Below are 15,933 nucleotides of genomic sequence, written 5' to 3' on the forward strand. Positions count from 1 at the left end.
TACTTTGTTTCTGCCACCTTAATATTTCCATTACAAGTCAGTACCTCTGTACACCTTCTTTCATTGCCTAACCCTTTATTTTAAGGTACAGCGCCCAACAACAAATACTGTATTCCAGGGAAGAACTCATCCACTGTGAATACAATTGCTGTACCATTTTGAATGTGATGCTCCTTCTAACATATCCCAGAGCAACAACTACTTTTTTTTTTTTGCAGCAGTATCACATTGTCAACTCACATTTCTCTTGCACTCTGTAATAAGTTTTAGATTAATTTCTACAGCTGAGTTCTTTGTCAGGCCATTTCCTCTTTTGTATTTCTGTAGTTGATTTTCTGCTTCTAAGTGGACATTTCCCCCTCCTTGTTTTTATTGTATTTCCTCATTTGATCAACTCTTTCTCATATGTCAAGATAATTTTTGAATTCAAATGTTGTGTTTCACAGTGCTTGTGAACTGCTGGGAGATAAAATCCATACTTCTTAAACCATAGTCACAGCAGAATGAAGACCATGAGCACCAAGGAAGCAGACGGCAAATGTGGAGGACTGGTAAGTGAAGCGTACTTAAAAAAAAAACTTGGAGGGAAAGAGTTTTGTGGAAAAGCTATCAATTATTGAAAAATACTGTATTAAGGTTGCTATAGCAAATTATATCAGTGAAGACAAAATTTGGGAAGAAAAGCAGGAGACAAGTATCACTGTGTGAGGAATTATTTAAGGATACGAAGGTCAAAGTGGTCCATCACTGTGGGATTCATTGTAGAACACAGAGAACACAGCTGTCCTTCTGTTCTGCATTCTTAGGTGGAATGAAAGAAGTGATTATCCCAGAGACCAAACAGTCTATTATTTCACATTTCATAAAACATTAGGCTTTTTAATAACTGCTGGGACATTCATAGAATCACAGATCATAGAATCATAGAATCATTAGTTTGGAATAGACCCCTGAGATCATCAAGTCCAACCAATACCTAATACCTAATACCACCATGCCAACTAAACTATGTCTACAAGTGCCTCATCTACACGTTTTCTGAACAGCTCTAGGGACGGTGGCTCCACCATTTCCCTGGGCAGCCTGTTCCAATGCTTGACAACGCTTTCACTGAAGAAATTTTCTCTAATATCCAATCTAAACCTCCCCTGGGGCAACTTGAGGCCATTTCCTCTTGTCCTATCGCTTGCTACTTGGGAGAAGAGACTGACCCCCACCTCACTACAACCTCCTTTCAGGTAGCTGTAGAGAGCAATAAGGTCTCCTCCCAGCCTCCTGTTCTCCAGGCTAAACAACCTTTGTGTCTGAAAACAGATGAATTTTAAAGCATTACTGAAACTGAAACTCAGTTAACAGAAAAGAGACTGTTTGAAACACTCTCCTAGACAGCCTGCAAAGCCCTTGTTCTAATGGAGAAAGAAAATCAGAGAGAAAATAAAAACAAATAAGGTGGTCATTCCCCACAAGAAATTCCCTTAAGTGCACTGAATTATTCAGAAATTCGCTGCATTAGAAGTCAGCAAAAGAAAATGTAGGAGAATGTACTTCCAGTTCACCAAACCATATATTTGCCCTGGTACTGTTAAATTAGTGCTTACAATCTGTTCAAGACCAGAGAAAAATGACTGTGAAGTTTGGAGTTCATTTTGTTTCACCAAGCTCTGTGTTTATTTCAGTATAATTCACAGATAGGGAGAGCAGTGAAGCATTAAGGGAAATTAAAATTACGCAAACCCTGTACAGCTTCAGCATTTTTCTTTTACTTTGTTCATGTTCCCAACTGTATGTAATCCTCCCAGATTTCTTAGTTCTCACTCTTGCATGCAACCTCCAGTCTGAGATGACAACTCTAGTCTCTTTTGCCCTCTATTGAAGTGAATTGGTAATAACAATTGCCAATAAAATGTGAGCTACTATGTATAAAAGCAGATATAAATAATTGATCTCAGGCCAGTGGTGTGTGTAATTACTTTATGTAGAAGTCTCCTAAGTGCTGCCAAGTCTTCTACTGGCTCCTACCTATGTGTTCATTTTACCTCCTTCCACTGGCTGTCCTTACTATGAGATGTAGACATGGCAATTAGATGGGAAACTTTTTGATTGATATTTCTAACCTGTTTAATACAAAGCTTTTAATTCTTAGGAAAGGTCTATACACGGCCAATGGATATCTTAGAATAATAGACTCAGAGTTCAGATAGTTTTATTTTTCTTACACAAATGTCTCGCCTCAAATAGTTCAGCTTATTTAAATTTCAGGGAGTTAATGGGGTTATTTCACCAGGTGAATTACAAACAATCGCATACGATCATTTCATTTCTGTGTGCTATACTAGTTTTATGGTATTTTAACTGTACTTACAAAAAAAACAATTTAGTCCCATATCTGTCTGGATATCCCTATGTCACAGTAAATGACCGTATCAAACCTTACTCATTCTTCAACAGAGGGCATGTTCTCAGTCATCCTGACTTACCCTGCAAGATAGTAGGCTACAGACATTACCACAGGTAGGTGGTATGGAAGGCAACGTCACCTGTGTGGGTTAGTTAGTTCATGTATGGTACATTACTAACATAACTAGTCCTTTCAAAGTCTGTGCTAGTACCTCTGCGTGTTGCTGCCCTTTGCATGGGGATGCACTAAGCTGCTCCGAATTAGCTACGGTATCTGGGCATCGTGTTCCATTGATGGAGAAGGTATGTCCCACACTTGTGAGACTGCAAACAGATTTTGTCTTAGTGCCCTGAGAAGATGCAAAGAGCTACATTTAGTACTGACCTGAACCCCAAGGAAATTGTTAAACTGCTTTGAGTAGTGTAGTGCAGCATTCCCGTGTCCAAGTGCAGGTACAGTCTGGATAGGAAGGTAAAGGAGAGGAGTACACACAACCACGTCATACAACTGAGTGTTCAGACTACACTGGGCAGTGCTATCAGTGTAAAAACCCGAATTTACCCTGTGACAAACATGCATATGGGAGTTTATTGGCGATAAGGTCAGAAAGGGTTGTCTTGGCATAGTCAGACTAACTCATGTGGATTATATCCCCTCCCTTCATCATCACCATCTCCCCTTACTGTCGTGGCCGATGCATCCCACACTGCAGCTGGTGTTCATTTTTGCCATACTTTCAGTGGGATAAGCAAGTGCTAGCTCCACATATTTTCAGAAAGGCTCTGTGTTTGTGGTAAGCAAAGTGCTTTCGGTGACTGCTGTTGTACATGTCCCCCACCACTTGCAAGCACAGATTTCCCATTGAAAGGTGAAGAGAGAGGAAGAAAGGAATTCTGAAATCAACCCCACAATTAGATAAGTGAAGACTTAATGTCAAAATACTTCACAGCACTTTAAGAATAATTTGGTTCTATCCTGTGGCCATGAAACAGTCTTAAAATAACTTGTCAATAACTGTATCCTGCAGGGATAGAGTAAGACCTTCTGGCTTTAATGAAAAATGTGGCAATCAAGCTTCATAAGGCTTTACTTGTAGCTGAAAGCATGAATATAAACGCACAAGAAAACACTTAGCAACAGTTTGATTCATGTTTGCAATTTTGCTCCTCAGCAGTTCCTCCCCGGCAGGTAGAGGGAAGCTTCAAGCTCCTTTTGCTCTTTTTCTTCCAGCAGAAAGGAAATGGCTTTCTGCTGTTTCCAGATCAGACTTTGTATATCCGTATAGGCAACTCTGCTGCTGGGGCTGGTCTTCATCTGCAACAGTCCCTCATCTAATCTTCAGCAACATTCCTGCTGCTGCGTTGTTCTGCTGTTAGATGTTATGTCTATACTTGCTTGTGGTCATGTAACTGGTGTACATCAGCGGACTCCATAACTCATGATGTGAGAGCATCCTGTGACAGGCTTTAACGCTTGCGCAGGAGTTGGAGGAGGCCGTATGTCTGTCTGTATGTGCATGTCAACTCCCCTTCCTCTCTGCTGCAAAAGAAAACAATCTGGTCACCAGTCCTTCCTCCTTCTCCACTCTGTTGTGCCATGGTGCACCTCAATGTGTTTCACCTTTAGTCCACAAGGAATTACGCTGACAGGCAGACAGGGAGAGTCCTGATCCTTCTGAAAGATATGGAAGGAGGGGTTGTGCTGTATGCTGGTTTGGAGCTCCAAGAGGAATATTGATGTGCTCTGCAAAGTCTCCTCATTGCACTTGAAAGAGACATTGATCCTTTTCCACATATCTTCCATGCCTTGCAAAATGCAAGACAGAAAAACACTCTTATTTACTGCTATGAAGCATTAAAAACATAGATCTAGCTACGGAGTGTGGGAATTTCCTAACCTCAAGCTATGAGCTGGTTCTAAGCTACTTCTTTTTTCTTTCCCTGTGTAATTTTTCTCTTTTATTTTCTATTCAAAGTAAGCTTACATGAGCCTTAAGATATTAGTTGGGTAAGACCGATATCATTCACCAGATAGAAGCAGGAAAGGAAACAGAAAGATCTGCGAGGAAGCTGGGACCACCGACCAAGTTACGCATCCCTTGCCGTGTGTTTGACACCTACAGCAATTTTAAAGTGAGGAGTTTGATCTGTTTGTTTCTGGGGCTTCGGCTTCCTCAGCGCAGGCTGCTGCACCACCAGGAATGTGGATGCTTTCTGCTGCCCAGGATCCTGTTTTGTTACTGCTTCCTCCTTCGGCCACTTGCCAGAAAATCGCCTTGGAAACCCAGGCACCAGTTTCCATGGTCACTTGGAGGTGCATATGTTTCCTTCCATTGCGTTGGGTATTAGGAGGAAAAAACCCACAAGGTTTTTTTTTGCTGGAGTAAGTTCCGTGGGATTGGACTCAGAGATGCATCCCGACCTTATTTCCTCCATCAAATCCCCGGCGAAACCACCGGAGCTGCAGAGTGTAAACAAGGGCAGAATGTGGCTTTACGTGAACATGCTCACAACTGAGCTGTGAAATGACACCTTACAAACAACTTGCCTCTGACTTATTACCAATCCAGAGAAACTCAAGAGTGAGAAAAACTGCAATAAAATGGAACCTTGTTCTCCCCCAAATGCAGGCACATAAAATTCCACAAACAAGAAATAAAAGCCTTTGAAAGCACTCACCTGATGATTGAGGTGAAAATCAGTGGTGGCTGGTCAAACTAAAGGTATGACTATGCCAGTATCCTGTACTCAGAAGTGGCCTGGAGCGGCTTGTGGAAAAAAGTGCAAGAAATAGCACGAGCATTTTTCCTGACTCCCAGGTTCCTGAAATCAGCTAGTTGGGTTCAAGCACTGTTGTGTTAAACTCTAACCATGCAGACGAGGAACTTGTTGACTTTCTCTAAGGAAAACCAGAAATGTTTCTCTGGCTGGTGTATGAAGACTTGAAGCTCCTCTCCATTGTGACTGCATAGGCTGCAGCAGAAACATCCTTACATCAGGTATTGTGTTCAAGCCAGGAGAAATACAGCAAATACGTAATGCTCTTCTCTGGCTTGAACTTTTCCAGGTGAAGGTTATCACCATTCCCCTTCAATCTCAAAGCTAGCTTCCTTCTGAAAGGTACTATACCCATCTAGTTCCTTACAGAAACAAGGTACCTAAGCACACGGTCCACAGTGCTGATGAACTGGTAGATCACAAAGTGATCAAGGCCATACTGTGATCCTGCAGAGTACTGGAAGATCTATTTAATTCTTTGCAGCAGTTTTCCAGATCTGCAATTTGAAGCCATGCTGAACAGTAACTCTGCTTGTTGCAATTAGTAATTAATGTTTCAAAGCAAGAAATCTTCCTCCCTGTTTACAGATGTGACCATTCTCAAATGTGGGTCTGAGACACCAAATCACTAAAGCTCCTGCTTCTTCATTCTTATGTTTCCTAACCTTCCATTCTGAAGGAAAATCACTAGAGAAACAGTAAATCCAAAGTCAAATACCACAAGAATATTTTTTTGTTAAATTCAATGGTTCAGTATGGTGATGTGAGTGGAGACACATCACTGCCAATGCACAGAAGGGTGTGAGCAGATTTGAGCTCATTTTGGCCGAGCTATGAGATAACTAGATGCCAGCCAGCCAGTCCAGAAGCTACATAAACATGGTAGCATGCCTGAAGTGTTGTTGTCTGTTTCTAAGCCAATATGCCCTTGCAACCCAAAATATCCCTGCATATTATTTCCCACATGATACTGAAGTATGCAGAAATGAAGTTATATGGTTGCTGTGGCCCTTTCAAAACCAGCTTAATGAGAATCAGTTCAGTAAATTCAGGTTGTTTGAGGCATACTCCTTCCACGCTGGATAGCTCATTAAATCATGCTAACTCTCACAGCAACACATTCGTGGAAGCAACTGTTGAACGATCGGTTGGTTCCCCATTATGTGATATGGGGTGCTTTTACTGTGTTTGTATTGCCATCAGCAACTTTGATTCCCCTGAAAGCAGATGATGGTTTTCAGTAACCACAGCTCAAGTGAAGTGTTCAGCTCTGCATTGATTGATTTTGTGCGTACCCTGCAGAGTCATGGATAGAGTTACAGCCTTGCTAACAAGTGAAAAGAAAATCAACTCTGCTTATATTAACTTGCAAGTTCGCTTCAGAGACATCTATCTACACCTTCACTACCTTCTTATTTGCAATTTCACCACCATATTTTTGTATTGCACCAATTATGAAGTTCAGTTTCTAGACAGATACAGTAAATTCTCTGGAAATACTGCAGCACAGCCTTCATCTCACCATGGGCAGGCCTCAAGACCCTCCAAGAGGTTGTGTTCACTTTTAGTGTTTTTTTTGTTGGCCACACACTCCAATTGCTCTGTACATGAACTGTTCCAGCAAAGTCTAATATTAGATCTGTCTCACTTACTTTTATTTACTTCTGCGCTAGGAGCTTACCTTCTTTCTAGTTATCCATGCCTAAACTGCAAACATCAGTTTCTCTTAAGCTTCCTCCCTTAACTGGACAAGACTAATATTAATTCTGTTAAAGTTAATTTCTGCTAAACTTTTTTTTTCAATAATCCATTGTTTTCTGGTACAGTTATTTAAGCAGGAGTAATTTGGCTTGGCTGTAGGAATGTGGCATGTCAAACTACTCTATTTGTCACTCTTTCTAAAATGACATTAAAAATAATTAAAAACCGTTAAATGGTCGCAATATTAGTTGTGAAGAATTTAGGAAATGTCAAAATGCTGGCTGTCTGCACATCCTTAGGGGATTTACCCAGTGTATGTACTTTCATTTACACTCCACAAAACAGCATCATGCTACTTTTCCCTCATAAGTCTTATGGGAAAACAACAACAACAATAATAACAACTACAACAACAAGATAATTACATATAATTATAACGTGGACAAAAAGGACCACATAATAACTGGTTCTCTCAGGAATGAAGCCTTAGCAAGCTAAAATAAGATAGCATTAGAGCCTTGCCATGAGAAGCCGGGTGAGTGCTTTTGACAGAGTCACAAGTGTCAGAGCAGAGCCCATAGAAAATTAGCTGAAGAGAGCCCTGCATACGGACCATGGTAGATACAGGATAACACGGCTAAAGCAAAGCACTGAATGGTTTCTTCTCCAAGTGGGTCTCACATTCTACTGGATTGGTGAAGCAAGGATCCTGCTGTAAAAACAGTATTTTATAAAGTAACCTCAGTTAGTGACAAAATGTAAGTTGCAAAAGCCTTTTCTAACTTGGAGATCCCTGACCATATAATTTCCAGGTTTTTTCAACAGCATCCTCCCAGTGTGGCCTTCCAGTGATAAGGAACAGTGATGCACTCTGACGTGCAAGAGACATCTGAGTGTGCAGATGAGATGCAAGGGACATCAGACAGCACTGCTCTTTGAAGTTACAGCCAGGCACACCTGATTGTGAGCTGAGACTGATGCAGTGATGGGTCAGTTGATGGTGGAAGGAGCCCAGTGTAAGATAAGAGTCTCCTGTGGCCATGAGGGGAACAAATTGACATGCTATAAGCCTGGAATTCCCAGACCAGCTGTAGTGTCTGCTTTGCAGTAACATGATACAGTATTTTGGTCTGGTTTTTTATTTCTTTTTGTTGAAGAAGAATATTTCTGACTCTATAGCCTGAACTTTCAACTTTGATATATCCCATTAGTGCAAGAAGTTTTCTCTAGGAACCTCAAACCTTTGTAAAGGTCAAATCTCAAACTCAGAATTTCATTCTGAAAGGCGGTTTCAGTGAGGGTTAGGGTACATTAGCCTAGGGCTTGGACAAAATCTCCTTGTAGCTGTTGGTCATCACAGCTGTTTTTCATTCAGAGTAAAATGTAAGAAACAGTAAAGCTCCTTTGTGGAATTAGATAGCTGAAACAAAAAGAGCTATTGCCAAGAACATATCAATATATACCATTGTAAGGATCCCAGATAAAAGAGAAGGTTTTCTCTGGGCTGAATACAAATGCAGAGGTGTGAGCACAGTTTGATGGAGCTAGATGTGAAGAGAAGCAGCAAAACTATCACAGGCTGACACAGAAACATCAGAAAAGCAAGGAGATAACCATAGCAAGTATATAAGTCTATAGCCAGAGACATCTTTCCATGAGAGCTCTGCTGAAAGGATTTTGAAATTGAGAATCAAGTGCTTGCCCTTTTTTGATAACTTTGTTTTTAGTCTCTGTACATAAAAAGGACAGAAGTCAGAAAAAGATCTAACTTTAACATCAGCCTTTCTTCCTGAAGGAAACTTCCAGCAAGACTCTAAACACTGAATAGCAGTTTGTATCCAGAAAGGAAAAACGTCTTTCCCCAGAATCTTGCCATTGTTCCAGCAAGCTCTGTCCAGGAGATGGGCTGGGGCAGCCACAGTCCTGCCAGGCAGAGGGGAATTCAAATTGTAACAATTTAAAAACATTGTAACCATCCAAAAAATTTTTTTGGAAAAAAAAGGTTAAAAAAATGAAATTGTAACTATTTAAAAAGTGTGAAACTCCGATGTACTATGCCATGAATAATTAACAGGACAGTAACAAGAGCAACAGATGAACATCAACCAAGCCTGTGCTTGTTCCATGCCTCAACTAGAATGACTCCGCCTCTCCTCCTTACTTTCCCACCGAGCTAGAAGAGATCAAGCAGGCGGTGGTAGCTCCTCTTCACTGAGACGTGCTGCACCTAGCCAGCAGGAGCAGGGTGTCTCACCCAGGTGCTCCTACTTCAGTCAGCCTGGAGGAACCTCCCTTTGTCTCTTACTGGGAAAAGTAACGCTGTTTCCAGACTAACTGGCTTCAAGTAGCACTTGGAGCCTTGAACACCAGGAATAGAGTTTTTTTCTGGTCCCACAAAGACCTATAGTGGACCACAGAAGGTCAGCCACTAGGTCTGAGTTTGAGCATCAGATTTACCTTTGGTGGGTTTCTGGCCTGTCCAGTAGCTTGGGCTTCCTTGAGGAAAGCCTGTTACTACATAATCTGCAAAGCTTCTTCAGATGTGAAAAACCTTCCTTTCCTGTGAGGTCAAAGGGCCAGCACCTCTGGAACAACCTTTTGACTCGACTGGTCAAAGTTTAAAGAGGCTCCATACACCATGATGTGTAAGCAAGGTAAGGGTGGATGTAGCAGGTGGCCCTCAGGGGGTTGTGCAGACCAGGTGAATCATCAAGGGAAACTGTGTACTAAAGTGAAAGTTGGTTGGAAGCTCAAGCCTGGGAGCAGACTAGCAGCTCCTCTGAAGTTTGTTTGTGCATTCGTTAGCCTGAGCCTTGTGGGACTAGTTAGTCCTTTAGTGAATTTCCACATCCTAGCGCTCTTTGAAACTTTCTGTTGTTGCACTCATCTCTGAAAATCCAGGCTAGGCTTAGTATTCAAAATGTGTTTATTGTTTTTGAAGTGCAGAACATGGGAAGAGGGTGCTGACACTAACAGGGTACGGACAGAAAACAAAGCAAAATGATAATTTTCTAAGCAGATGCTTTCATTTAAGAATGAATTACCAGATGGTTCTGGCTGCTTTAGTTATAGCCAGTGGTACAACGCACTCAGAAATTCAAAGGAGAGCTGCTACCTCTTGTGAACAGGAGAACATCTTAGTAGAGGAAATAGTCTTAGAACAATACCAGCAGTACAAAAGAAAATAAGGCTGCCATTAGCTCCTAATAAAACTAGAAAATAGGCGATTGTTTTAAAGAAAATAGAATGGCCCTTGAAATTTGGCTGTTTCTATTTACAATTTGAAATAAATATGGCCATACAAATGTTACGGACTTTGAATATCTGGACACTGAGAAGTTGCCCCTTCCTAATTCAGGAGACGTGCACATGAAGTAAGCCAAACTGCTGGGATCTGCCTGGCTTTTGGGAAGGGTGCAGGAAGGCAGAGCTACGGGCACAGGAAAACCACGTCTTCTGGCTGCTTTTGGGAGCTTGGGATCACACTGGCTACCTTCAGATGGTCTCATCGTTCAGTGAAGGAGCCAGTTGTCTACCTGGTATTATGGCTATTTGGGGTTTCTAAGGAGTCTAGATGAATCATATTGCTAATCAGAACTATAAATGAGCCCTTTCCCCAGTCACACCTGGGATGGCTTTTCATGGAAACATAGGTAGTTTATTAACTAGTGTTCATTAGGATCTGTAAAATGGTGTGTGTAATAATGGTACGGAGATGGTGTGTGTGAAAATGGTATTTGTAAGCTCCTTCACCCCTATAATGTCACTCACCGCTGTCAGAACTGAGCTGCTACTAGAAAGCCTCGGCAGATATTATTGCACTCTCCAGGAGAAGGGATGCCATTCGGCACTTCAGCTGGAGGGAAAGATCATTATGCTTCAGAACTCCTTTCCAGTCCCACAGAGGGTAATAATTCCTGACAATTATTTAGTTGATCTTGATATAAGTATTACAAGACACCTCTAGGCTAAGAAACTCTTTCAAGGCTACAGGACAAATCACTGGTAGATCATTGAATGGCAATGGAAAAAATGCAGATGCAGTTTGGTAAAAACAAGTACGAGTACTTGTTCCTGCCTGTAAAAATGGATCTTTATGGAAAATATCAGCTGAATAGTCCAGGACCGGATAGCTAGATTCTCTAGAAAAATTAGCTCATTATTGAGGGCATATTAATGCCCTCATTAGCTTTAGAGAAAATATTTTTTTATGTACCAATTTTTCCCCAAATAACATTAAATAAATTATCAGAGACTGTGAGGGCAGCATGTGGCTCTAGTACCAGCGTTTTTCTACAGAGAAATTCTTAGGAAAAGCTCTTCAACTGTTACATACTGAGGTAGCTCCAGTGACTCCAATTGCATTAGGTTACACCTGCCCAGTATGTATGTATATGTCTGTAATCTAGAAACATACTTAAATTGCTACTGAAAGTAACTGAAAAAAAAAATCCTAATACAAAGTTTAAATAATAAGATTAGTAATATCAAATTGTCATAGTTATTTCATCTGGGCATGTCTTAGTTTCCTGATTCAGGTTTGAAAGAGTCCCCGCTAGCGTGCAGTGATTTCCACTGCTGTATTTAGCAGTATGTGGCAGTCGTGTTGCTGCAATTAAACACACATTCACTCATGCGTGCCCAGTGTAGGCACTAATAGCCACTTAACTAAAGTCACTTTTAGCCGTAATTTATATGCAGCCCTGGGGTAGCTCATTAGTTCTCTCTCATTGCTATTTATATACCCACGAGCCTTGTCAAAGAGCTGGGGATTGTTTGTGGCTACCTTCGAAGCAGAAGGCAAGCCGCTGGAGTGAAACCCAGAGCAAGCCAGGCAGCCTCCGGGTGGCAGCATGCTCTCACCTACCACCTCAGCCCACAGCTGTGACGGAGTTCGCTCGCTGTCCACTGCGACTGGCAGGGAAGTGGCAGCAGTTATCGAGGCGGGGGAGGAAGAAGGAAAAGGAAACAAAAGAAAAAAAAAAGAGAGAAAAAAAAAAGAGAAGAGAAGAGAAGAGAAGAGAAGAGAAGAGAAGAGAAGAGAAGAGAAGAGAAGAGAAGAGAAGAGAAGAGAAGAGAAGAGAAGAGAAGAGAAGAGAAGAGAAGAGAAGAGAAGAGAAGAGAAGAGAAGAGAAGAGAAGAGAAGAGAAGAGAAGAGAAGAGAAGAGAAGAGAAGAGAAGAGAAGAGAAGAGAAGAGAAGAGAAGAGAGGCTCATTATACTGACAGGCTGGTGTTTGGAAATCTTATTAAACAGAGCAGGTAAGGTGACATGTCTCCAGGAAAACAAAAATGCATTTAATTATTGTTTTAAACCCCTGGCAGCCTTAAACAATTAAAAAATATTAGACATTTGTTGGCATTTTGATGTAAATTTGACCACACACAATGAAAGGAGGAAAACATTCTGTGTCCTTTACGCACTCTGTGTTTGAATATACTAATTCATTTCCCCTGTATGTAAGTTACTTTAGTAAACAGTATTTAACTCATAACTTACACTGAATAAGAATGTTTTGGTATTTCTGACCATGCAAAGGATTAATACACAAGAAAATACGCAAGTGCTGGTCAGATTTTGCCTCCCAGTTAGTTACTCCAGTGCCTAGTAGATGATTTTTCAAATGAAAGAAAAGACTTCACATGCATAAATTGACTTGTAGTACTGAAAATTTGGGTTTGCCAACACAGCATGGGGAGTGCAACACGGAACAGCACTCCTGTTCATCACACAAGAATCCGAGAAACAGACTTCTGGAAAATTGATCCCCAAAATAGTGGTGTTGGTCCCAGGTAGTCCTTTCTTGGCATCCGTGTAGTGCAAGCAAATTTGCCACAAGGAGAAGCTGCCCTGGTGCAGTGTATTCATGGAGTCTCCATCCATTCCTCCTGCAGATCCTCATACCAAGAATGAAAAAATAGGCAAAATTTAACAAAGAGAAAATAAAGAGTGAAATCCTGAACATTTCAGTCAACTTTAAACCCTTTTTTTTAGATTTACTTTCTTGCCTTTCCAAGCCTTAGCCCACTGAATCCACTCCACCAAAGAGAAAAATGCATTATCCCACGGGTTTTTTCAAAATACTTTTTTTTTTTTTTTTTTTTTTCAGCTGGGCCACTCTAAGTTTCATTCAGTACAATTCAGCAGGAGAAGGAGGGTAAAGGAGACGCTGTCAGGGAGCTTATAGCAATTTATTGAGTTTAATTCACTTAATGCTGTTAGAAAATCACATTCAGAGACGGGCATGTCCTGTCTTGTCCTGTTGAAGCGAGGTCTGTCTGGATCTCTCATTGCTGGAAAACCAAAGTTGTGAAGTTCCAGTTTGCCATGTCCAGCTACTCCCAGTGCCTGACAAGCTCCTTCCTCGGCCCTGACATGGCCATTTCCCCTCTTCAGCATGTAAGAATCAGGCTCAGACAGAAAAGCAGCAGCTTTCACCAGCTGTATCTCAATGCAGATTCTACGGAAACAGAGGGAACCTCCAGTGTGGAGAGACACTAAGTTAAAGTAACAGCAGATGAACTCCTATAGGAACTTTCCCTTAGCAATAGAAAAGGAAGCAGGACTATGCAACAACATTTGGGGGCTGCTCATTTGTTTGCTTTCAAATGCAAAAACAGTTCTGACCATGAGTCCCTTGTGCTGGATAACAAGATTTTGGAGTTGCGAGTGATGATTAGAGGTTGCATGTTCACGACATCTTTTCAGTTTAATGTATTGTCCTCTGTCTCTGTCTGTAACAGGCACTATTTTTTTCCCCAGAAAATACTAATTCCAGATGGAGGTTACCCTCATCCAGCATTCACATCTTTGCCAAACATTTAATTAGAAGCAGTTGCCTTAACAGAAGAAATGGGGTCCGTATAGGACCCACTATGGGACTCCATTTTGCTGAAAGTAATCTCCTTAAGTTCTGTGTGCTGAAGTAAAGTGGCTGTATTCAAAGTGTTTGTCTTTACATTTTACAATCTTCTTCCCCTACTCTCAGCCACGTGAAGTGCATTATCTCTGTTTTCATTGTGACAGACTGGTACTTAATCTGACTCACTAGACTGTGAATCCATTTGTAAATAAAAGGAAATCAGACAGGATGCAACCATTATGCAGGAGTGATTCAGATGTTTGATTTTGCCTACAAGGGAAATGATGTCTCATGGACTATAAAAATAGAAGCGAGTTAGTGGTGCTCACATGCCCTGTGTTGTCTCTCAGAGCCCTTTCAAGGCTTCCCTCTAGCACAATACAAAAGAGAGGTGATATATTGACGTGATTCTTCTTCGAGTGTAGAAGTAAGAGACCCTTCTGTACTTAACTGAACGGGAAAATATTTGTTATTATACATTTTGCACCTTCACACTAAGAAAAGAAGATCCATTATACCAATAATTCAAGTGTAAAATTTTGAATATTTGCCGAGGTTTGAGAATGAAGTATTTATTCTTAGCTTTGTCACTGTTTTTGTTTAAACTTTGTTTAAGTAAATAACTGTTAGCTTATAATTACTGGAGAGACAATCTAAGCCCAGGACATTGACTGTTGAACAGGCAGGCTTTTCCTCCAGATTGCTTATAATCTCAGAAACTTTTGTGGGCAGAGCTCTTGCTACTATTGCTATACTGAAAAATGGCATTTTTTCATTATGAAAAAACAGATTCTAGACTTCCAGGAAAGGAATGGCATTGCTAATTTCATTGTTTACACTATAACCTTCAACAGATGGAAGCCTTTTGGTTTGTAGTCACACCTACTTGTACTCTTGACTATTATGAAGTAAGTCGAGTTAGCCTTACCACAACCATTCCTCTCCACCTGGCAGATGCAGTCCAGGATTTTGGTGGCAGCTCGGTGAGAAACCTGGCCAGAGACCTGCATGGTTGTTTGCCAGCTGTCTCGTTGGTTGGCGTTAGTGCACAGCCCTGTGCGGAGGCTGTTACTGGAAATGCATTCACCAAGCTCTGTCGTTGCAAAGGAATGTAACAGGACAACAGGTTAATGCTGTATGTTTCTTCTGTCATCTTTGTCAGGGAGAAGACTGTACTATGTTTGCTGTCAGACTACTGCAAAATGGCATATGTTGTTGATCTAAGTATGGTAACATATATTAGACACTACATCACTCCTGAGGAAGGCTTCCTACAAAGCTAGAATTTTGTGGCAATGGCTTTTGCATCCTGTTTCTGTTCTCTCCATCACCAGAAGTGAGATGTACCACCTCTGATAAGATCTGTTCTGGACTCTGTGGGCATTTATATAAGCGCACCAGCACTTACAGTACGTGTTTGACTGCTGAGAGTAAGAAAAACTTCAGCTAAAACCTAAATGGTACACGAAATACTACATTATCGGAATGAATACTTACAATCTAAATACAAGAGACTTCAAGATCCAAGACATACAGCACTGCATGTTCTGGAGAGTGTGGTCCAGTTGCCCAGGGTTTGCTAGACGTTTCTTATCTATTTGTAACAGTATAAACCCAGGGAAACAATAGGGTTTTTGGATTTACAGTAAAGCAAAATGGAGCAACATCTGGCAAAGTGACTGTTTTATTAATAGTAATAGGAGTATAAATGTTAAAATATAATACAGAAGTTACACAGCTCCTGAGAGAGAAAAAAACATTACAAAAGCACATTCCTTGCCTACAAATGGGACGTTCTGCTTCCGTTCCGCAAGAGACTCAGAGTGTGTTTACACTCCTGCTCTTCAGAGCCCTGCATAATATAATAGATTTTCAAAATTACTAGTTCCTTTTCAAAACTTGCATAGACACATAGGTCAAGCCCTTATATCCAGGCACAGAGAAATAAACTGGAATAAAACCTACTATGTATAAACTTCAGATTCCAGTATTTTGAAAGGTTTATTATTTTTTCTAAGTATGTTGTATTTCTTTAAAATACACACACATATATATGTATACATATATGTATACACATATTGTTCTTACTCCTTAGGAGGGATTTTTATTCCTTATAGAGAAGCTGGGAGACAGACAAAACAATTTCTGGAGTAACCCCTTTTGGAGTTCATGACTTTTATATTTTGAGTGCAAGTC

The sequence above is a fragment of the Leptosomus discolor genome, chromosome 1 (genome assembly GCF_034619465.1).
Source record: "Leptosomus discolor isolate bLepDis1 chromosome 1, bLepDis1.hap2, whole genome shotgun sequence".
Taxonomy (NCBI): Eukaryota; Metazoa; Chordata; class Aves; order Leptosomiformes; family Leptosomidae; genus Leptosomus; species Leptosomus discolor.